Source organism: Mastomys coucha, unplaced genomic scaffold (assembly GCF_008632895.1).
Source record: "Mastomys coucha isolate ucsf_1 unplaced genomic scaffold, UCSF_Mcou_1 pScaffold9, whole genome shotgun sequence".
In the NCBI taxonomy this organism is placed as follows: Eukaryota; Metazoa; Chordata; class Mammalia; order Rodentia; family Muridae; genus Mastomys; species Mastomys coucha.
In genome coordinates this window covers 102,972,987-102,996,958 of record NW_022196915.1, presented here as the reverse complement: position 1 = coordinate 102,996,958, position 23,972 = coordinate 102,972,987, and the positions used below count along the sequence as shown (strand labels likewise).

At 43.9% G+C, this 23,972-nt stretch overlaps 1 long non-coding RNA gene across 1 annotated transcript; it reads right to left on the bottom strand.

Moving 5' to 3' along the window:
- Positions 1 to 11,348: 11,348 nt before the first annotated feature.
- On the bottom strand, positions 11,349 to 22,777 carry LOC116084453. Its single transcript, XR_004116117.1, has 3 exons — positions 22,686 to 22,777; positions 22,424 to 22,464; positions 11,349 to 11,467 (listed from the first exon to the last, which is right to left on the bottom strand). It is a non-coding gene; the product is annotated as an uncharacterized LOC116084453 (long non-coding RNA).
- Positions 22,778 to 23,972: the final 1,195 nt, after the last annotated feature.

The following is a 23,972-nucleotide window of genomic DNA, read 5'->3' as shown; positions in this document are numbered from 1 at the left end:
AACAAATTCAGATAAATTGAAATCATGTAACTTTTCTCATAATGCAATAAAAGTTTAAAAAAAAGAAATAATTAAAGGGAAGTTGAAATGACACTGGAAGTTTAAAGAACCCCTGGGACTGACACCATAGTTCAGTGGTTAGGACAGCTTAAGAATTTGGTTCCCAGCACCACACAACTACCTGTAGCTCCAGTTCTGTGGGATCTGATGCCCTCTTCTGGTTTTCAAGGGTACTGCACTCAAGGGCACCCTCCACCTTGTCTTACATACACATAGTTAAAAATAAAACAAACATCTTTGTTAAAGGATGAAGAGCCCTGAAAAGCAGAGTTGGATTCATTATGAAATGATGTAAACAAGTCCTGTTCTTTTCTATGTCTTCAAGGATGCAGTGCTAGCTTTTCATCACCATGACAAAATACCTGAGCAGGAGAATAAAGGGGCAAAGTTTATTCTTCACCCATAGTTTCAGAGGGTTCACGTACAGTGTTTTGGCACCACAGTTCTTGGGCTGTGTCTAGGAAGAACATCATGGGGAAGCATACATGTCAGAGCAAAACTGCTTATAACACTGTGACTGGGAAGTAAAGCAGAGAGAGCGAGAGAGTGAGAGCAAGAGATAGAGACTGGGAGATAGAGAGAGACAGAGTGTGTGTGTGTGTGTGTTAACAGCTGGGAGGGACGGTACACACACATTGGTGACCTACTTCCTCTATCTAGACCCGACCTCCCAAAGTTTCTCCTAACTGTTCAATAAATTAGTTCTGTCATGAGGCCCGAGGTTCCAGTCACCTTCCAGAGACCCATTTCTGAGCATCGCTACACTGGAGCCCAAGCGCGTGAATGTTTGAGGGAACAGGAAGACATAGGCCACAACTCGTCACTTGATCTAGGTGTATTTAAGGCCTATCACCTCAGAGCTAGACTCAACAAGCAACAACAACACGCAAAGTAATCTACATCTCTATTCCCTTCAAAAAATGATTTCTTTTTTTTACTGCTAGGGTTTCTGTATAGAGTACCAAAGATGAAGTAGCTTAAACCACAGTCTGTACAGGGGAGAAGTCTGAAGGTGTCAGTGGGATTGGTTCCATCTGAGGGCTCTGAGGAAGAATCTATGCCACACAGTGGCAGCCATTGCTGTCATGGTGCAGACCCAGCCCCTGAATCCTCACACACATGTGGCTTTCTCCTGTGTCCTCAACACAGACTTACAACCAAATTCCTTTTCTTTCTAAATTTTTCTTTTGTTCATTCATTCACTCATCCATTCATTCATTCATTCATTCATTCATTCAATTAACCAATCAATTTGGGGAGCAAAAGCACCAGAGCACACATGCAGAGGCCAGAGGGTAGCTTGTTCTCTGCTTCCACAATGTGGATCCCAGAGATTGAACCCAGGCCGTCACGCTTGGTGGCAAGTGCTTTTATCTGCTGAGCCATTTGGGTGGTCTAGAACTTTGTTTCTTTATAAAGACACACATATGTGTGATTAGGGCTAGACCTGTGGATTTCATCTTTAATTGATCATCTGTAAGAACCCCGTTTTCAAATGAGGTCACATGCACAGTTAGTGAAAATCAGAATTTTCACATCTTCTGGGGGAAGCAGTATAATACTACAACATAAGAGAGGTAACTGAAGAACAAATTACCTTTGGGTTTTAAAGAAGAAAGTAATAATAAATTGGTACATTTCTTTGATCTTTATTTTGATCCAAAAGAAATCTGTGTTTGATCCCGAAGCATCGTTATTTAGACAGTCCCAGGAAGATAAGTTTCCCATTATGTGATGTGACACAAGATGCTAGCCTTCATAACAGCCAGGTCTCTTTCCCAGCTCTCTGGCCAAAATCCAAGACCTGGAAAGATCAACTGTCAAGGTGACTATTAAAGTCTGATTTTGACAAGTGAAGGGTCCTTTTAAAGATGGATTGTCTAGTGATGCCATGAAAATATGTATAAGATTAAGCAGTTCTGGCTTTTAGTCATGGTTTCCCAGATCCCTAGTGGCATTGCGCACATATGTAACTTTTATCAGCCTCAGGGTCCTCATAAAGGAATAGACAATGACTCCTACTTGCTTCCACACCTGTGTGTCTGTCTTTATACAGCACAAAATGCCTAGTGTGCTGTGTCCATAGGTCTCAGGCTTGGAAGAGTTGGCTTTCAGTGTCTGCATAGGGAACACTGTAATGATGGTGGGAAAGCATGTCAGTTCTCACATAGGGAACACTGTAATGATGGTGAGAAGGCTTGTCAGTTCCCACATAGGGAACACTGTAATGATGGTGGGAAGGCTTGTCAGTTCTCACATAGGGAACACTGTAATGATGATAGGAAGACATGTCAGTTCTCACATAGGGAACACTGTAATGATGGTGGGAAAGCTTGTCAGTTCTCACATAGGGAACACTGTAATGATGGTGAGAAGGCTTGTCAGTTCTCACATAGGGAACACTGTAATGATGGTGGGAAGGCTTGTCATTTCCCACATAGGGAACACTGTAATGATGGTGGGAAGACATGTCAGTTCTCACATAGGGAACACTGTAATGATGGTGAGAAGGCTTGTCATTCCTCACATAGGGAACACTGTAATGATGGTGAGAAAGCTTGTCATTCCTCACATAGGGAACACTGTAATGATGGTGAGAAAGCTTGTCAGTTCCCACATAGGGAACACTGTAATGATGATAGGAAGACATGTCAGTTCTCACATAGGGAACACTGTAATGATGGTGGGAAGACATGTCAGTTCTCACATAGGGAACACTGTAATGATGGTGGGAAGACATGTCAGTTCCCACATAGGGAATACTATAATGATGGTGAGAAGGCTTGTCAGTTCCCACATAGGGAACACTGTAATGAAGGCATGCATGAAATAGAAAGGGATTCACTGCTGTCTTTTCCTTATTCACATTTGTGATCTAATGCTGAGCCTCACTGTTATCAGACACAGTTTGCAATGGTCTTTGGGCTTAATAGAAAAGAAGAGAGGGGCCGGGCAGTGGTGGCGCATGTCTTTAATCTCAGCACTTGAGAGGCAGAGGCAGAGGCAGGCAGATTTCTGAGTTCGAGGCCAGCCTGGTCTACAGAGTGAGTTCCAGGACAGCCAGGGCTACACAGAGAAACCCTGTCTCAAAAAACAAAAAACAAAAAAAAGAGAGAGGGGGGAGAAAACACAGAGAGAGAGAGAAAGAGAGAGAGAGAGAGAGAGAGAGAGAGAGAGAGAGAGAGAGAGAAAGAGAGAGAGAACCGCATAAATATATATGAATATAAAGTTCATTTTATGAACCTCTGCAAATGCTGGTCTCTGACATCACATTCAGGATAAGGTCACCAGGGATGTGACTATTAAGCTGTCACACTAATGTCACCTGTGTGTGCGACACATGTGCCTCTGCTCCCTCCATCACTGCACTCTCCACAGAGGTGGCAGGCACTGATTACACTCTCTAGGGGTGTTTGGGGATCCTAATGGCAGCGCATAAGATGTTGTGTCAGGGGTAAGAACAGGGGATTCTGATCCTTGTCTTTTTGTTGTTGTTATTGTTTTTTTTTTGTTGTTGTTGTTTTTTTCAAGACTGGGTTTCTCTGTGTAGTCCTGGCTGTCCTGGAACTCACTCTGTAGACCAGGCTGGCCTCGAACTCAGAAACCTGCCTGCCTCTGCCTCCCAAGTGCTAGGATTAAAGGTGTGTGCTACCACTGCCTGGCGGGATTCTGATTCTTAATGGCAAGAATATACAGAAAACGTTGAGGCTTATTGAGTCCTTGAGTGAGAGAGGGAATTGTCCTTTGTGTGTATTTGTGTTTGGTACATGTACACACAGGTGTGTTCTGGCATGCTAGCACACGTGGAAGCCAGAAGTTGACAGCTGGGTATCTCTCTTAGTCACTTCTCTGCCTTAATTTTCAAAACAGGGTCTCCCACTGAACCTGCAGCTTGCTCTTTCAGCTAGGGTGTTTAGCCAGTGTGTGCTTGGACAGCAAGCACTTTATGCACTGAGCCATTCCTCACAGCCCAGAAACTGCTCTTTCTAAGCAGCAGGCCTACCCTGTCAAAGGCAAACGGGGTACTTTGGCATGGGAAGTAAGAGGGGTTGTCACCTTGGCTGCATCCCAGTCTTTATACAGCCTCATTTATCTCTCCTGACATTGTCAGTAACCTAAGGGACTCCCCTCCACAATAGAGACTTCAAATAGGGAACTTATCGGACATCTGGTGATTGGCAACTTGGGCTTAGGTTTAGACGGGGTAGGATCTCCATTTTACTGCATCAAATGTTCATTTTGTGCAGTTTGATGTGTGGCTTTCAAAGATGACCCTAATCTCAGGGGAGTAGATACTCTGTCCGACACATGTGAATTTCACTAGACAGCCGATTTTGCTTTTCTGTGAGGAATTAGAGCAGATATGCTAAAAGGTTGTACCCTTTTCAAAGCTGGTTCTTGCTGTAAGAAAGTGCTAAACCGCAGTGAGCGATGGGAAGGGATGATAAGGCGTCTAGCTGGTGCCACTGCCTCCGTGGGTGGCTGCTCTTTTGATGGACTTGAATCTGGATCGAGGAGTTGTTTGTAACAGTATTCTATACACAGTGTACATGGTCAGAGGTGTATGATATAACAAACGCCCTTATCCTCACTGCAATCTTTACAACGGCTAAGATGGCTTCTTAATTGTGGCTTAATACAGTTAATTATGGCGACTCTTCCCTATTTTTTCGGGATGATGAATTAATATTACAGATCATTAACATCGCTAAATTGGCATAATGATATAGTAGATTTAACGTCCCAGTTATGTTAAGACCTGCTTTATAATTTGGCCATTTGGTTATTTGCCTTTCACAGGAAGCACACGCATGGGGCTTGCCTCTTATGGCTGGCTGCATGTAACTACTGGTCCATTTTCCTTAATAAACAATTGATACAGAAAATCCCGAATGGAAGACTTCTTCATCTTCAGACTGTATATGAAGCCAACATTTTCCTTCTAATATCCACTTCATCAGTATTAAATGTTAGAAATCCCTGGTTCTTGAGCCAGATTTTATAATTAGAGAAGACTGTATTTTATATTTGCAAAACACTCATGCTTAGTGGGGGGAAAGTGAGAAATGTGATATGTTCCATTTTGTTGCAATGGTTATACCATTTTAATCTCTTAAGTTCAATATATATCCTCTAGCAGGCTGTACTTCTAGGATTTCATTTTTCGATCCTTAAGGCTGCAAATATCTGTCAAGCCTACATAATGAATTTAAAGTGCTAATGCCCAGGAGACCAGAAAACACTGAAATATATCCTTGCTTGATTAAATTACCACCTCCAGCTACTTTACATCCTTATGCTCAAATAGATTTTCTTTTTACTTACCAAGTGCCGGATCTGGAAGATGTGCAAGATGTAATTTTATGGTAAAAACATGTGCATGTCTTTAGAGAAAAGTGTGTTATTTAAGCATCTTTTAAAAGTCCTTCTGTGGTAGGGTTGCAATGTGATTATGGCTCTTTCAATTATGTGTAACCTGCAGGTTAACCTTAGGACTGAGCAAGTAACTTTCAAGTATATTCTTGGCATAAGATTTATGTTAAAAATCTGGAGCACAGAGAGGCGAGCATTTGTGGTAACAATACTAGACACACATTGACTTGTTTTGGGGAAATAAAGAGACAGTGTTACATCCTAATCTTCACGCTGAAAGTTGTTTCTTTGGAAACTGCTCAGATTGACAGACCAACTCTGGGCAGCAAGAGAGACTTGGAGATGTTCCTCCTTCCCAATGGGGCCGCCCGATAGTCTAGCAGGTCTGCCACTAAAAGGGAGTCTTATTTCTACCTGTAAAAATGGCAGTCAAGACAACCCTAGAACAAAATCCTAGGGATGGTAATGAAAAAAGAATATTGGTTTTCTAGTCAACTCTTGCTTCTGGAATTTAAGGTCAGTCACATCAAGGCTGGATGATAATCTTTCTGTGTGTCTGTCTGTGTAGGCTTCCTCAGCCCCAAGTCCAAGTCTGTACATTGTCTGCATCGCACACCCCCCTGCTCCAACACATTCAAGCGCACCACCAAAAACTCAAGCTCAAACACATGGCGACAGTCACTCTGACACAATGTTTGACAGGGAAGGTAAATGAAAGACAGTTGTACCTGGGCTCATGTTTGGTCCACTGTAAGCATTAACTCGGGTTCACCTGGTCAAGGAAGAGCCAATTCTGACTCATGGGTCGACTCACTGAACCAGTCTGCTCCCCACCAGGAGTTAGAGGAAGGCTCTCTGGTTTTGACGTGAAAGTTCTAGAGCTTTGAGTGTCAGTGTACAAGGCAAAGACAGTGAAGATCAGTGGTTAGCCATCAGGGTGCTGCGGTGTCTGGGGGGCGGGGGTGGGGAGGGTGGGGGTGGAGTGAAATGACAAGTGCCGGGGGAGCCAGGAGCAAGGACAGCAGGGAAGAGAGCACATTTGTAGTGCTTTGAAATGAAACGTTCTAATCCCTCCGACAATCCTGTTGACTGTGAGCTATAGCCGGGACAGCACAACACAGAGAAAAGATACATTGTGGATAAACAGCTTCTCATAAGGCAAAAACGAATGGCCCAAGTAGATGAATACAGAGACACAAAGGAAAGAACCGGGAAATGAGTCGGTGGTAACACAAGAAAAGGGTGAGCGAGAACAGAGGAGAGAGGAGGGGGGAGAAAAGGAAAGAAAATGTAAATGAGTGAGACAAAGGAGCCAAAAGGACTGGAAAAGAAAGAGAGAACAAGAGGGGAGAGAAGTCATATTCTCCTTGATAAAAATGCACAAAAGCGAAGATGAACTTTGTTCTTTTTCTCTTTCTGCTCTCCTCTCTTTTTCTGCTTTTCGCCTCGCAGCACGCCAGCCTAAGCTGAGAGCTGTAATGTCATTAAATTGCAAATGCTTTTTCATTTCCGACACACACTGTTTACTTATCTGGCAAAAACATATGTTGGAAGGAATCCGTTAAATTCTGCCCATTGCCTTGGGTAAAAGTGCAGTGGAAACGGACCCACGGAGCGTCCTTTCTTCTTCTTTAGCACCCTCCTTATCTACAAGCCGGCTCCGCAGAAAACTGGCTAGTTCAATGAAAAATGAAGATACAGCGGGAGATTAGGGAAGAACACTGAGCACAAAATTCCTGGAGAGAGGGTCACTCCATTGCAAATGATTTCACTCCTCTAGATCTGCATAAATTACTATTTTTAAGGCATCTCCGAAGTCTGTATATTTTTCTCACTCTGTCAAACATTTAATTTCACGCCCCGTGTTCTGAATATGCTAAAATGCATATCTCTGATGCACCTTTAAGCCAGAAAAACGAATGCAAAATTGAAGATAAAATGATGTGATTTGCACTACAAGCCTATTACTTGAGGTATTTACATATAGTTTACCTCTGCAGTTCTGAGGATGATTTATTAAAAAAAAATCTGGATTAAGCTCATATAAATATGTATAAATCTTTGTTTAGAAAATAGATTTTTGCAGCTGTTGTGTAAAAAAAAAAGTTCTTTAAGATTCTGTGAAGAATTTTCCTTTTAGCATGCTTTAAGAGGGAAGAAAAAGGGGGACAGAATTTGACATTCTGCTTGGCGGGGAGGGGAAGCTGATTCCACGTCCGAAGATATAAAGGCTCTCTATTGCCCTTCTTTGCCCAGAGCAGCTGGCTCCGCCTTATTCTTTTATTGTATTTATTTAATTTTCTTTTTCTTTCTTTCTCCCTCCTTTTCATTTATTTATTTTTTGCTTTGGACCTAAATAAGAGTATCCTGGATGACTAAGCTTAAATTAAATATCAGTGTTTGAAGGCTGAAACAATTGGGAGCCTCTTGGATGCCGCCCAGTTCCCTCTTCTCTCCTTTCCAAACACATTATCCTTCCGCATCCTCCAAGGAGCCTCCTTGAAGCCACCAGACCCCGGGTTTGAAACTGATTAGGAACACGGCAAGCAAGATCTCTTATCTGCTGGAGAAGCCGCTCTAAAAACTACTGGCATTTTGTCCAAACAACCATCACACACGCACTTCATACCCGCCCCCCATTTTAAATCTAGTTGGCTTCTTTGTCTGAAGAAAGAAATGCTTCTTTCTGTCCAGCCTCCTAAATCCCCTATGATCTCCATCCCGTTGGAACTGCCGGCAGACTCTCTCTCTCTTTCTTTGCTGCTTTCTTGTTGGGTTCTGAGTTGAGGAGAATTTAGATAACCAAGTTGGCACTCAGGACTGAACAACCAGTGGACTCTGTAAACACACCATCAGCTACCCGGTCAGGGCAGGGCCTGGCTTCTGGGCTGCACCTGCCTAGAAGCTGCTAGAAGCGGGAAGAGGGAGCCGCTTACTTCAAAGGACACATTAATCCCTTTGCAATTAAAACAAGAAAGGCATGTTTACAGGCATTTGGTGGCTCAGGGTGGAGATAGGAGTTTGCTTTTTAAAAGACTGAATTCTGAATTCCTCCTTAGAGTTGAGTAATGACTATCTTAAATTGTATAACTACAGTCATTTTAAAAAGTTAACAGTCATTCTTTCAGCACAAAATGGCTTAACAATTCCCCCTAGTGGTCTAACTCCCAGTCGCCCTGGGTTAGGAGTGTTCCTTTCGGAAACTGGCTGCTTGGTTTGCTGACACCTTCGTTTGTTCGTTCCTTGCCACTGATAACATCAAAGTCCGACCATCTAGAACAGAGCTGAGTTTTCAGGGAATCCCCGTGACCCACTCGCAGGCAGTAGCGACTGTCAGGGAGTGAACGTACCAGAGCCTGCCAGTCAGGCAGCTTTGCGTCTGTGGGTGTCTCTCCAGACTGAGTAATAAGCTGGGGTCTGCCACAGGGCCCATCTTCATCTTGGAAATCACAGAGGAGCAGGGTGACATGCTCCATCTTTTCAATATTTCTGGCAGTGGATTTGGGGTTGTAAAGGGGAAAAGTCAATTGTCGTAATGGTCTCTGCCTTTCTTTCAGGAAGGTTTGGCCTAAACTGGATTATTCCAATCCTTTCAGATAGAATTACCTTTAAATGATTGAAAAACTCTCTATGTTTCTCAAGTGTGACCACTAAGAAAATGTCTGCTCATCATTGCCATTCTAGTGTGTAATCCTTTCTTTGACACACAAAGAGTGAGAAATGCCATTTTGCTGGGGTCTCACAAAGAGTGAGAAATGACATTTTGCCGGCATCTTACAGGTGAGTTGAACTAGCCAGCATGCTAGCATCCTTCCAGGCTCAGGCCTGAGCTCAGGTAGGTGCTGAGTGCTGAGCAGAGCCTCTTCAGGCTCAGAACACGGAGACAAGACCTGTAGGCCCCAGTCCTCTTCTGAGATAGTCAGACATGGACCCCAGTCCTCTTCTGAGATAGTCAGACATGGACCCCAGTCCTCTTCTAAGATAGTCAGACATGGACCCCAGTCCTCTTCTGAGATAATCAGACATGGAGCTGAGTCCTGCCATGGAAGAGGCTGCCCAGTGTTGCCCTTGGATAGCCCAGGTGGGGACGGTGTCAAGAAGTCTGATATTAATAGACTATGTGCCAAGTGTGCATGCAGAGAACAAGAGAGAACAACAGTGTTAAAACTAACACTGATGCCCTAAACCTCGGCCACAAAGAAGTAATGTCAGGGCGTGACAATAAGAAAGTAATAAAAAATGCATCCGTGACAGCATTTTGGCACTTGAGTCTAGAAAGCTTGCAGATTTTCCTCAGGCTTTCAGCAACAGGATTTAGACTCTTTAACATCAGTTAAACTTGACTGCATTTTCTTCCTTCCATATTCTCCAGGCTTCATCTGAGTCTCAAAAGCTATTTTTTGGGGGGTGGGGAGCTCCTGTGCCTCCATCTATTGATTTACTGATTTATCTTAAACTGATCGGCAGGGAACAGTTGCCTAAACAGAACACACTCCTTCTCAGAAGTCGGCTCTGTTCTCCAAAGGCTTTATCCGGAAAGCTAGCTTTGTCAGCTCACAGGTTCTGCACAGGGACTGGCCCTCCCCCAGGCCGGGTTGTTTTCTTCCTCTGGACCAGCCTTTGCTTCCCAGCATGGCAGAGGAAGCCCATGTGTTCCTTTTGAAGGAAGTGGGCTCACATGTGACACCCACAGGTCATATGCACCTCCTAAGCAGCAGAGGCACCATGATGCTCACAGCTCTGTGCTCCCCATTTCTAGCTCCTCACACCTGACCAGCTGTTTTTCAAAGGGAGTGGTCCAAAGTGTATGAGGCTTTAGCCCTAAAACCTGAGGCCCAATCCAACCTTTCTTTATTTTTATTTTGTTGTTGTTGTTGTTTTACTGACATATTGAGATCTCAGTCTAGAATCTTCTTAGGACACACAGGGACACACACAGACACATTACACCTGCACACACACACACACACACACACACACACACATGCACATGCACATGTGTTCGCTCATAGATGACCACATGTAAACTCTTTCTTTATGACCTATACATGGCATTAGAGTGTGCTGTTTATTTTAGGGGCTTGAAGGTTTTCCCAAGTGTGACTGTGATTTTTCTTTTCCATTAGATAATAGCAACAAACCATCTAAGATAGGGAGCATCTTTTAGGTATATTCTTTAATAGTACCAACGTTGAAAGCATGAGTTCAATATTACTAACTTCTTCTGAGGATGTTTGAAAATTGCTTGTTTATTTTTCCATCATATATTAAAGATGACTAAAGGTTAACACTGGAATTATCTACCATCAGGATCATTCACATACAGATTGAAGCATGCACGGAACACATTTACTACTCTACTGTTAATCCCGGTATGGGTGAACAATAGATAATTCTTGAGTAAGTCAGGACAGGAAGTTGGGGCAGGGAGTTTCTCACTAGCTTCCCTAGGCGAAAAGCCATGGAGATTTAGCTGTGCCTGGACAGCTGAATCCAGAATAGGTCACTTTCTCCATTTGCTTTTTCTTCCTTTTGTGTTGGGTCTGATGCCAGTCAACTTGGGTCCATGCAGTTGCCTGGTAACCTTTTTTACAGAAGCTGCAAAACTGTCTCAATGTGATGCTTGGAACCCAACCTGCATCCCTCTTAATCAACCTAGAGTCAGGGCTGGGATGTGACATTTCTGGGGAAGGGGGTGGGCAACTGCATGGATTAATGAAGTGGTAGGAGATATGTTAAAGAGGAATGAAGGTAATGTTGCTAGAAGTGAAGCAGATGCAGGCACTGGGTAAGTCAAGACAGCTACACTTACCTCTTAGCTCCTTGTCCTCACAGTCTTTAATCTACTGGGGAAGGAGAGAGAGAGGGGAGGAAGGAGGGAGGGAGGGAGGGAGAGAGAGAGAGAGAGGGAGGGAGGGAGGGAGGGAGGGAGGGAGGGGGCCCTTAGTATGAGTGAACAGCACTAGGTGAACGGCTCTCCAGGCAAGCATCATGCCCTCATTTGTGTGAGCAGGAGCAATGGTTCCGGAGGACCCTGAAAACAAATGAGAAGACACAAGAACACCTCTGTGGAAAGTCTTTATCTTTCCAGGCACTTTCAGTTTCTATGGAAAAATACGAAGCATAATTTCAAAGTAATGAAAATCTTCATGAAGTACCATTTGCCTTGTGATGTGGTAGAACCATTGCAGAAAAGAATTGGGATCAGTTCATCAACTGGAATATGTCCACTGCCTGCAACCAGCAGTCCCCCCTCCAGTGCGTATCTGAGAAGGTTGCTTCTACATGCACAAGAGAATGTCCAGTGTTCAATGACAAAGACAGATTAAGTGACTCCCGGTTCACTCACACGGCAGTAAAAATCAATTACAGAGATAGACGATTTGTCCAGGGCCACACCAGAAGCTTGTGGAGTTGTATTAACTCTTGAAATCTAAAAGGTCTTTTCATGAAGATAAGCAAATTAAAAGATTAAAGATGTGTGAATTAGACATGGGCTTAGATGTTTGGTGGCCATCTTTCATCATGTTTAGATATGTATACACAGATCTACCACATGGATGCGCAGAAGCCTAGATACACATATGCACACACATGTGACATCGGTAAAGGATGAAGGGCCTTGGAGGGAGCTATGTTATATAGTGCCCATAGATAAGAAGAAAGCTGCTTCCTCGTCCCACGTTATATGTGTTTGAAGTACACAGTTACAAGTCTAAGAGCCAAACTTACCTTCCAGTCTTGAGCTTGCTTGACCCTTGAGTTATACTCAGAAAATATCAGTCAACGTGTCGTAGGAAACAAAAAGAGCAGTCTAAGTCAAATACAGCAAAGTCCAGCTGCCGTAGCAGGCATCCCAGAAATAGGGCGGGCAATTCAACCCTAAGTGTTCACTTCTCAACGTCCTCCTGTCTGTTGTGTGCACTTTCAGGCACACAGACTGGTTTTTTAGGACACATTGTAACACACACAGTAACTACAAAGAGTGGTTTGTCACATGCTGGCCAAGGAAAATGGTGCTAAGTTGTGCTTCCTGGGAAATGCGAAAAGAGCAAATTAATGCTCATACTTTCAACACATGCAGTACAAACATGGAAGCCAGTGGGCGGACACAAAGGCAAGTAAAACGAGATGGATCTAAAAAGTAGCTGCTGTGCTGTGAGTTAAGCGCACCTCAAAGCAAAACGCTGTTGTTTTTTAAATAACAGAAGCAATAAAATCCCATTGTGGATTAATCTTCTGCCAAATTTTGTTTTTTAATCAAATCTATTTTGAGCCAAAGAAAATACAGAAATGCAAATGAAGGGCCCGACCCTCCAGATCTTGAGGACATGTAAGGGCCGATACACTTCAAAGATTGTTTTAAATCATAACGTAAGCTCATCATACAACACAGCAAAACACACTTATTTGTAAACCTTTTAATTTTACACTCATGTAAAGTTTGGGCCTTTAAGAAGGAAGGTTTTTTTTTTTAAGTCCTAAAAGTAGATGTTTAATAAATAAATACTGATCTAATTTAATAAGCCATGTGTGTTATAATCTGAGACTGTGAGAGAACTCAGTTGTTTCCCTCCCTCTCCCCCATGGCAAAGAAACCCAACAACAAGAGCAAAAACCATGCAGGTGTTGGGGTGCACAGCCTGTCTTCTGCAGACACACATCCCACGGAGCACAGAGGTCCAGACAGTTCAGGGAACATTTGTTTATATGGTTTTCCTGTGTGCTTCCCCAGCTGGGACGGAATATTCATCAGTAGACCCAAACAAACTTTTGAGAGCCTTTTTATCTCTGAGTGTGAAAATGCTGTTCAAACAGGCTGTTAATGAAGCCATCCACCATGTTGTTCTTGCAGCTGAAGGAAACTCTGACTGGCCTCAGGCAGTGCCTACGCTCAGCTGGCAACTGCCTTAACCTTTGTGGGGCAATTGTGTTTGCTGTGACACAGCCTCTTCCTCTAAAAAAACGCCAACCCACACACTGTCAAAGCAAAGTGTGATAAAGTCCATGGACCTCCAACGTGACCACCATTTGGTGTTTTGAGGCCACATTCTAGAGAGCTACATATTAATGTGGTATTCTGACAATGCTGCAGACCCCCAAGCATAAGAAAGAGTGTGTTTTAGACTTTTGAAGCCAGGGAATCCAGAATTGGAAAATAAAGGCATATTGTTGATTAAAAAACAAGAAAAAATAAAGTAGTCTTGCATGGATTCTCCCTCCCCTCCCCTCAACCTGAACATTGCTTGCCAAAGAGAAGCAAACATACAATGGGGACTAACTGATATTATTTCAAGGCATTTTGTTACACATAAACACAAAAATGCAGATAAGGGTAAACGTGAGATGGGAGGCTGCAGAAGCAGCTATGAGGAGCTCCCGCTTGGGTCGCCAGCCTTTACTCCAATGGGCAGGCCTGTCTAACAGGAAGGGTTGTCCCAGTTTTGCAGTACCTGAGACTGAGCCCAGGGCTTTGCATATGCTAGGCAAGAGCTCCAGCAACTGAGTTAGGTCCTCAGCCCGGCAAAAGGGCTCTTCAGTGTTTGTGATGCCACAGACCGTGTGCCAAAGCTCACATGTGAAGAAAGTCGCCAAGTACCGTGATCCAGGAGACACACCGGCACTCCAAACTCAGTAGCTCAAAGATCAAATTCAATATTTGATACCAGAGAAATTTTATCTTGAGTTAATCAAAAGGGAGAAGAATCTGAGTGGGGCCGATATGATCAGGTGAGGCGTTTAAAGAGAGTGCAGATGTCAGAGAGACTCTCCTGCTGGCTTGGAAGTTTTGTATGGTATTCAGGGAGAGCCTGTGAGAGGGTCCCATGGCAAGCTCTGAGATCTCATGGCTGCTAGCCAGAGACTACAACAAGAGAGCAGGGTCCTCAGTCCTAGGATTGCAAGCAACTCAACGCCTCCAACGATTCAACAAAGTGGAGGACTTCTGCCTCCCTGAGAACACAGCCCCACAGATAACTGCAGTGTGGATTTGGACTCTTAACCCACTCACACTGTAACAGAGAAATGTGAGTTGTTTTAAGCTGCCCCTGTTTGGAACAACATCAACAACAGAAAATGTGCATCTACCTCATGTCTCAAAACCAAGCAGAAATCTTGGGCGTCATCTTTGCCCGTTCCTGGCCCTCAGACATGCACAGCTGGCTTCACTGTCAGAGGGCACTGCTGTGTTGGCTGGGTTGCTTCTCGCTTGAGGCCCTGGCCAGGATTTTTGACTCTGGACTGAATCTCAGCAGCTAAAACCTAAATCTGAGGTGGGCCATCTAAGTACAAAAACTCACGTTCTCTTCTCAACACGCTTGTGGGTGAAACTATCCCCGATGCTCAGCATTTTACGATCCACTGCCCATCTTGCTAACCACATCCTCTGGCACTGTCCAACTCCCACCCTTCTCTGGCCTTACAGAAGACACACACTTGTGCGTCTGTGTGTTCGTGTGTGTGTGTGTGTGTGTGTGTGTGTGTGTGTGTGTGTGTACCACTGTTTTTTCCCAGAATGTCAGTCTTTCCAGGGTTGACTTCATAAACCTCCTCACCAGCTCTGCATGGTTCGGATAACTTTCCTCCCAACCCCATAAGTCTTACCTGTGTGCCTGAAGCCCTCAGTCATGCTCGGCCGCCTTTGCGGCAGCTCTGGGCAGAGCTCCTCTCGTGCTTACCTAACCAACATTTAATGCCATGTTTCTCCTTTATCTCTCAGAACTTTCAGAGCCTCCATGTCCTTTGTCCTCCCCTCTAGTGTCCACCCTGATGCTGCTTGGCACACAGGAGATGGTAGTGAAATATCTCCAAGGAAAGAAGACACAGCCAAACACTCACCACGATAACTGAATGTTGCCTAGGACTCTCCCCCTCCACACCCTTTGTTCAGGGTTGCGCCTCGAGCTATGTCAAGTTTAAAAGGCACCTGAGTGAAGAATAAACACCACTGGCAAGAGATCTTTCTGCTGCTTCAGGGGCACAGGCTGCTGTTGTAACTGGCGTTTGGCAGGTAAGAGCAATTCCAAAACGCTAACGTTTTTCTAAAAGTCTAGCCTAAACCATTCTTCCTATGGCTTGAAACTGTCCTGTATCATTCTGCCATGGGTGCAACATGGAATGTTTTCCCCTGCTGGTGCAACATGAAATGTTTCCTGGCGCTAGTGCAATATGTAATGTTTCCCCCAACTGGTGCAACATGGAATGTTTCCCTCTACATCTGTCCTCTCACATTTCTAAGAAATACACTTACGCTCTTTTTTAATTAAATAAATCCATGTACCTTTCCTTTAGATTTAGTTATGCAATCGACTTCATGTTGTTTCAGCTTATTTTTTCCCATCTGCTTCATTCTATCCTCAGTCTGTTCCAAGCACCATCGCTCAGCTGGACCTTACATTTCTAGAGCAGTGGAGTCCAGCTCTGCTGACAGAAAAGTATAACACCTACTTGAGGTTCCCCGCCTTGCGACGTCTGTGCAGTCTCATTCCACTGCAGTCTGATTTGAGCCCTGCTCTGTACCTTGGGTCTGCGCCTCTCTTATGTCAAACACCCTTATTTGCTAGCTTTTTCACAACTGCAATCACAAAGGCATTTGAATATCTCTGCATTATGGTTTTAGTAAAACGAAATGCTTGGAAGTATACAATTTGACCGATTTTGATGAGTGTGCAAATCCACATAACCAACTCCCAGTCGGGAGTGTTTCCAGCAGCCCAGAGTTCCCAGAGTTCCCTTGTGTCTCCTCATAAGCAGTTCTCACTGTCCACATGATATTGTGCTAGCTTAGCTTTGCTGGGTCTACGGTTTCATGTGACCACGGGCAGGTCTCTCTCTCTCTCTCTCTCTCTCTCTCTCTCTCTCTCTCTATTTATTTTTGGTTTTTCGAGACAGGGTTTCTCTGTGTATCCCTGGCTGTTCTGGAACTCACTCTGTAGACCAGGCTGGCCTCGAACTCAGAAATCTGCCTGCCTCTGCCTCCCAAGTGCTGGGATTAAAGGCGTGCGCCACCACCGCCCGGAGGGAAAGTTTTTTCACATGAAAACATAGACTTTTCTGCTTAACAAGCTCTTGCAACTCATCCACGTTGCTGCCTCACTCTCTCCTTGTCAGTGCTCATTATGTTTATGTATGTACTACAGTTTGGTTATTAAGGCTCCTATGTATGGGAACTTGGGTTCTTCCCAGGCTTTGACTATTGAGAATAAAGCAGCCATAAGCATTTGTTCCAGCAAATGTTTGCATGGATGTCTGTTTCTTCCAGTCCCATTTATGTGAGAACACAGGAGAGGAATTTCTAGGTCTTAAGATCAATGCATGCTCAACCCTATAAGAAAGTGCTGGGAAAGGGGGAACAGGATCAAGTATGGGGAGCAGGAGAGAAGCCCAGAGGGTCAGGAAAATGAATGGAAATAAGCATCCTGGGGGAAGGAGGGGGGACCCTCTAGAAAGTACTGGATACCAGGAGGTGAGACTCTCAGGACTCAGTGGGGTCATCTTAGCCAAAATGCCCAACACTGGGGAGAGGGAGCCCCCACCTCCAGTAGATAGACAGGGCATAAAGTGGAGGGATCGGGTTGCCATTCCACAGTCAAGGTTTCTGACCCAGAATTGTTCCTGTCTGAAAGAACTTCAGAGACAAAAATGGAAAAGAGACTGAAGGTCCCAAGTGGCCCAGTGACTGGTCCAACTTGGGATTCACCTCACGGGGGAGCACCAAGGCCTGACACTATTACTTATGCTATGGTATGCTTACAAACAGGAGCCTGGCATGGCTGTTCTCTGAGAGGCCCTACCAACAGCCGACTGAGACAGAAGCAGATACACATACCCAACCGTTGGACTGAAGTCAGGGATGTCTATGGTTGGATGAGGGGAAGGACTGAAGAAGCTGAAGGAGAGAGCGACCCCAGAGGAAGACCAGCAGTCTCAACTAACCCAGACGCCAGGGAGCTCCCAGGAGCCACCAATCAGGAGCATACAGGGGCAAGTCCAAGGCCCCTTGGCGCTCAGAATGGAAGCAGAGAGAAAGTTTCACAGCAAAAAGGACAGGACATTGGCTGAGAGCTGAGGCACTGGTGAGGTGGGTATAAAAGTCAGGTTGACACTTGGTCGCCTACTGTGGGGCCATGTAGAAATTGCTCATGAATGGAAGAGTGCTTTTCTCATGGGAATGGAGCTGGCCACTTTTCTTTCGCTTGCTTTTTCTGTTCTTTTCTTTTTTCCTTTATTCTTTTTCTCCTTCTCCTTCCTCTCCCCTCCCCTCTCTCTCTTTTTCTGGTTCTCCTACAGCCTAGGCTAGCTTGAACTAGCTTTGCCACTGAGGCTACCACACCCGTCAGATCCTCTCGCCTCTACCTTCTTCGTGCAGGGGTTGCAGCATGCAGCACCACTCCCAGTTTCATGCAGCGCTGAGAGTTGAACCCGGGGCTTCATGCACGCTAGGCAAGCAGACTACCGACCGACTGCGCCACAACTCCAGGCAGTGCCTGCTTGCTCTCATTGCTCCAGTTTTGCAAGCACACCTGCTCTGTGATGCTGGCTTCACAGAAAAGGCCAGCGGCAGGTGGGGCTGCCTCACCCAGCATTCCCGGCCCTCGGAGCAATTTTCTTCTTAAATCATCCAGGGCTTTCCATTACAACGGTGGTGGCAGCAAACAGACTGTGACATTGTCCTTGCCTCTTTTGATATCATCCCCCACAATCTGGCAGGGCCAGGTATAGCAGAGTTCTGTCTGGTCTGGCCTCACTGGGAGAGGATGGGCTCAATCCTGAGAGACTTCAGGCCCCAGGGAAGGGGAGGCCTGGTGGTGAGGGGGGAGCACTCTCTTGAGGCAAGGGGGAAGTGATGAGGAATTGTGGGAGAGGGACTGGGGGCCAACAACTGGAATGTAAATAAATAAAATAATAATAAATTAAATTAAATTACATTTTTAAGTGCCAATAACTTTCCTAAAGAGTCTGTGTCATTTTACATTGTAGACAACAATCTATGAGAGTTACAGCTCCTCTGTATTTTTGCCATTTGAAAAGTACTATCTCTCAGCTTCTTTTCTAAAATGTTTTAAACAAATTTTTTTGTTTGAAGATTTCATAATGAATAAAAGTATTTTATCCGCATGTCCTCCATTTCCCTTCTCCAGCTCCCCCTTTCCCAACTTTTTCCTTTCCAATGTCTCATTTTCTCATTTTTCGTGAAGTAACGATTCAAGATTTTCGCTTCCTTTTGAAAACTGGGTTGTAGGGTTTTCTTTTTTCTAATTTATTTGTAGAATGTATTTATCTAGTCCAGTTAAACTTCTTTTATGGCTCTATGTATTAAAATACCACCTACCAGTGTGTGCCTTCGTGTGTATCTTTGTCACCTGACTTAGAGCAGAGAGTTTTCATTACGGTGAGACCTATTTTAAATCTTTTCTGATGCCTTGTGATTTCCACATCTGGAATTTTTATTTTCCCTATTGAAATGTCATAACCTTCTTTTGAGAAGCTTGGCCGTCTTAGCTTTCATATCTGATGCCTGTCATTTCTCTCATGGTAATATTTTGAATGTTTCATGAGGTTGATGTCAAAGTTTCTTATCTGTCCATGCGTTCTTCCCACTATTCCAGTGTTATTTGTTGCAAACACTCTCCCCATTGGATTGTCTCAGAAATTTTGCTGTTAAGTAATCGACTTTGTAAGCAACAATCCTCTTCCATTTGCCCATCTTTACACTAAAACTACATAATCTTTGTGACTCTATTTTAAATATAAGTATAATTTACAGTCCTTGGGGGTTTTGAAAATGCAAAGAAAGCTTTTGTTTTGAGCTCTATAATTTTATTTAAAACTTTCTCTCTCTCTGTCTCTGCCTCTGTCTGTCCCTGTCTCTCTTTCTCTCCCTCCTTCTCTCCCCCCCTCCCTCTTCCTCTCCCTCTCCCTCTCTCTCCCTTTCTCTCTCTCTCTCTCTCTCTCTCTCCCTTTCTTTCTCTCTCTCTCTCTCTCTCTCTCTCTCTCTCTCTCTCTCTCTCTCTCTCTCTCTCTCTCTCTCTCAAAAACACTATGGCAAGAGAGGGCCGCACTAATGCCGCGTATGGTCTCTGGTGGAGCATTCTCCAGGTCTTTCTTACAGCACAGCTTGTTGAGGCCAAGCTCAACAGCCTTTTAGGGAAATGGGGGTCATATGTTTGCAAAGGGCTAAAAAAGGCAGACTCATCAAACGCTAAGATGGATATGCAACTGAAAGATGTAATGAAGTGTAAAGAGAATTTTCTTTTTAAAAAATAACGCTTTGAGAAAAGTATATTTAATAGGAACATTAGCGATGGTCTGCTCTGGTACAGACAAACATTTAAGACAAAGAGACATTGCCCTCACGGCGTGCTAGTCGGGGAAGTCCCGTGCCGTCAAATCTCGGGCAGAAGAATCTACTAAAGACATTGCAGTGGCTTTGGCAGAGACGCCACTCGACGCCACTCCAGAGTCCATTGCCTTTAAGATCCAGTCTCTAGACCTCAGGCTGGTCCTCCAGCTTTAACGCCACAGTCCAAGCGAGTTCTAAGCAAGTCAGGACGTGGAATCTTCCCCCACTAATTCATCGTTACGCTCATAGCTTAGTTCTCGGCATGGTGCTGGACGATCTACATGCTAACGTTTTCAACCCTGGATAATATTGGACAAGTGTAATACCTTATTCTGTGTTCACAGTTCCTAAGAACCTATGTTTCTTTATGATTGGATGCACTTACTGCCCAGTGTGTTTGGGACGCATTTTGTATAATCTGACTGGCGGTACTTTTTTCTATCATGGTGAAGGCCCTGCCCACCTAGTACAGTGCAGGCACAGATGTAAGAACAGGGCTGATGCTATTTTAGGCTTCAGGAGCCTCTTTGGAAGTCTGGCTGCCTTCAAGGGTAACCTGATTCCTCTGCGAACAGGAGTGGTAAGGCTGGAGGCCAAGATAAAACCTTACCAAAGAAATAACGAGCTGAAATCCATGGGTACATTTTTTCCATCAACCTCAAAACTGTTTTTTATCCTCAGAGATGTTACAGTGAAAACAACACTCTAGGAAACTGAAGATCAGCTATAATGCAAATCGACGTATATGTTACTAATCTTTTAAAAAATAAATAAATGCTTATTTATCAAACACAAGCAGAAAGCCTGGGACTCTAGCTTTCCGGGTCTGGAGGTTCTCATCGAGGCCAGCACTCTGGCAGGGAGCACACAGTCCCGGGACATCAGTACTGTGCAAACACTTCCAGGACTCACATGCCCCTCTGGCGGCTGACTACAAGTTACCTTAGTGTTTCAAAGTTAATGCTTTCTGCAGTTAATTTTCTCTTAAAGAGTAATAGAGGGATCTTGTCAAAGGGTTTGGAACATATATGGGAGGATAAAATACATTTGCAATTTACCTTCCACAAACTGGAGGGACAGGTTACTGGTCAAGCACATATGCTGCTCTTGTGGGAGCTGGGAGTCCATTCTCAGCATCTTGGACAGGTGGGTTATGACTGCCTGTAACTCTAGACTCTAGATCCAGGACTTCAGCAGCCTCTTGGGCCTGCTCCACACAAAGACACACAAATATATATATACATACATATATATATATATATACACACACACATATATGTGTGTGTGTATGTATATGTGTATGTGTGTATGTATGTGTATATATATTCGTATATATGTATATATATGTATATGTGTGTATATGTATGTGTATATGTACATATGTATATAAGTGTATATATGTATATGTGTGTATATATGTATGTACATGTATATGTGTATATATATACATATACATATATCAATAAGCCAGGTGGGTAGTGGTGCACACCTTTAATCTCAGCAGAGGCAGGCAGACTCTGTGACCTGTGTCAGCCTGTTCTACAGAGTGAGTTCCAGGCTACACAGAGAAACCTTGTCTCGGAAAACCAAAACAACGAAATACAAAACAAAACAAACCAATAAGTTTAAAATATTCTATCACCCAGAGTGTTCTTAAGGTTTTATCTAAAGTTCTTAAATTTATTTATTTGAAGTGTTGTTAAACTTTGAGTGGACTTTCCTATTTTTTAAATAGTACCGTTTTTAAAATATGATCACATAAAATTGGAATTAGAGAGTTGGCATGTCTAAGGTTTCCGCCCTGCCCCCATTCTTCTCATCTTACCATATGTTTTCATGTCGTATGCTCTTCAAAGGCAGTGTGCAAGGTAACTTGGAATAATTTGGGGAAAGGTTCGATTCCTCCTGACTACAGAGCAGTCCTTCCCTCTGGCTTTATGCCATAAATCACCTGTAAAACGTCTAAGAACTATGAAGGCCCTAGCCCACCCAAGAGATTCTCAATTATTCTAGGCACCAATTTTTTCTTTACGTGATCCTAACACATCTGGATAAGAACTATTGTTTCATGTCGAAGTAAATTACAATCAAGATTGAGAATGGATTGTAAAAAGAAAACATGAAACCCTGGAATTAGTGAGTAAAATATACATATAATTGAAATATTAAAGTACTGAAGAACACTTAAAGACATAGTCATATAGGTGACCACACAAAAACTTTACACTTCTTTACATGCAAAGCTGAGCAGCTGATGACTAAGTAGGACATATATTTCCCATGTATATTACAGGCAAAAATTCATTAAAAAAATTATACAGGAAGAGGTAATAGAAAAGGCCAACTATAGAAACCACCCGGAAAAGAAAATCCACCCTGTATGAAGATTTAAAAACACTCCCCTTTAAAATGACGTAGACGCTGATTTCCCTCCAGGGTACCCTACTCCCTGACTGGCTCCGCCCCAGCCACCAGGAACTCAGGGACATCCAGCAAGCTTACACTTGTGTCTTGCGGCTTTTTCTAACTAAGACAAAGCCAAACTCAAAGCAAATATATTGAAACTAAAACCCGAATACATGGAAGAAAGTCACAGTGACACACGGAGGTCCCCAAAATCAGATGCAAAGGAACGCAGCACCACCTCACCTCGTTGTTATCGCTGGAGCCGGGCTCTGCGCAGGTTCAACCTGCAATAAAGGAAGCCTTTTCAGTGTGCCCTGAGACGTCCCCCTGATTGGAATGCAGACTCGTCATTTCCTGATTTCTCTGCTACATGAAGTAGACCATTTCCCACTTTGGTTTGCGTCACCCTTGTTCAATAATCATATTTTATCTCTAAAGATTGTAGTAAATCACTTCAAACACAATAACCTGCTGAAGAGTGGGCTTAGAGGCGAAAAGGCACCACCTTTAGTGCTGTGACTGCAGTCACCAGGTTCTCTGCTTCTCTCGAGGCCCTCCCTACAGAATGCTCGAGCAATGCGACCTGCAGAAGAGGCCATCGGAGGGAGGCAGAAGGAGTCAGCCCCGCCCAGCTCGCGCTTCCTCGTGGCAGGGCGTATCCATAGGAACCGGTTGAAATGTTTTGTTTTAGTCACTTGGCTCCTTTCTCGTTCTCACCGGAGCCAACAGTTTCGAGATAATGCAGTTTAGACATGTCCCAGCTGTTGAAACTCAGTGAAAGCTTGAGTCGGTGGTGGGGCGCGATCAAGAACCAGAAAACACCAAAACACCAGCGCGATACCGAGTCAAGGAAGAGCACTGAGAAGACAAAGGGCGGGAAATCATGCCTGACTGGCTTAGAGCAGAACCCTGGGGAAAAACATCTGGTTGGTAGCAAGCAGTGACTTTTTTTCTGTCCCAGGAAGCGGCTCACTGGATAACATGAAAAATGGCAGATTTGAGAGATGAGAGATGACGTCTTAGGGGCTGAAGAGCAGACAGAGGGCTGCTGTCTCTTGGGAAGGGCATTTATATTCAAAAAGTAAAACGAAATCTAAATGGAAGTCATAATCTGCAATGCTTGCTCTGCCCTTAAAACCTGAATTCTTTCTGGCAGGAATGTGCTCCCTCTCCAGTTCTCAGGCTAACTTCATGACCTACTCTATAATCCGCACTTCTGAGACTCTGTCAGAGACAGAGTTCACACCTGTATCACAGGACTGTAAGCTTGGTAAGAGGAAACTTTCACAACCATTGAGTATCATTTATGCCCACGAAACCACGCCTTTAGAGAATAAAATAAAGATGATCGCAGTGCACGAACCTGATGACAAATGTGAATTACAGCAGGCATAGTGTGCCCAAGAAGAAGACAGTTTTCATGTTTTTTTTTTTTTTAAACAAACCAACAACTTTATTCCCTCTACCTTGCCCCTGGGGGGACTTTTTAAAAAACTGGCTTCTGAGTAAGTCTTAAACACTAATCTTTTCAACGATCTATAAAGCTCACAGGCTAGGCAAGAGATGTAAAAGTTTACTTTGTGTAGGAGTAAGTTGGAATTCAGTCGTGTGTGAGTTAGACAGAATCTTGAACGCCTTCCAGCCACGCCTACCTTCTGTTTTAACCACATATGTATGATCATTTAAAACAAACACTTCATCTCAGGCCATTTAAATTTTATCTCCATGAATGGTAGATTAGTAATAACCTTGGGTTCACTGACAATGCTGTACACCCTTTAGGCCCTATATA